Below are 528 nucleotides of genomic sequence, written 5' to 3' on the forward strand. Positions count from 1 at the left end.
TGAGCTAACTGGTGGCGAGATGTAAGTGCCACTCCTCAAACTGTGTTCCCGCTCCTCAGCAGTTAAACGCATTCTTACCATCTGCATTGGTTCAGGGCTAGATAACTCAGTAATTCGGGAGGGAGAAGACAAGGAAAGGTCAATCCGTGACCAACAGGTATTGGTATTACCTCTACCCTCTATAGTTCCATGTGAGCATTCAGACGGATTGCAAGCTCCATGATGTCATCTAAATGCTCGGGGGGATCGCAAGCATAAATCTCATCCTTAATGTCCTCCTCCAAGCCATCCAGGAACTGAAGTCATCACAGCAAGGAGAGCGAGAGTCCCAAAGAGCAGTGCCCCAATCATTAACCCATCCCATCAGCAGGGAGATGACATAAGCCACTTTTGATCTGTCAGAAGCGTAAGTCTGGGTCTGGAGTGAAAACACTATCTCACACTGAATGAGGAAAGAGCAACAGTTAGTTGGTTCACCTGCATAGACAGATGGATTATTAATACGAGGCTCATGGCTGGTGGTGTAAT

This window comes from Sinocyclocheilus grahami, unplaced genomic scaffold (genome assembly GCF_001515645.1).
Source record: "Sinocyclocheilus grahami isolate Dianchi unplaced genomic scaffold, SAMN03320097.WGS_v1.1 scaffold742.1, whole genome shotgun sequence".
Lineage (NCBI taxonomy): Eukaryota > Metazoa > Chordata > Actinopteri > Cypriniformes > Cyprinidae > Sinocyclocheilus > Sinocyclocheilus grahami.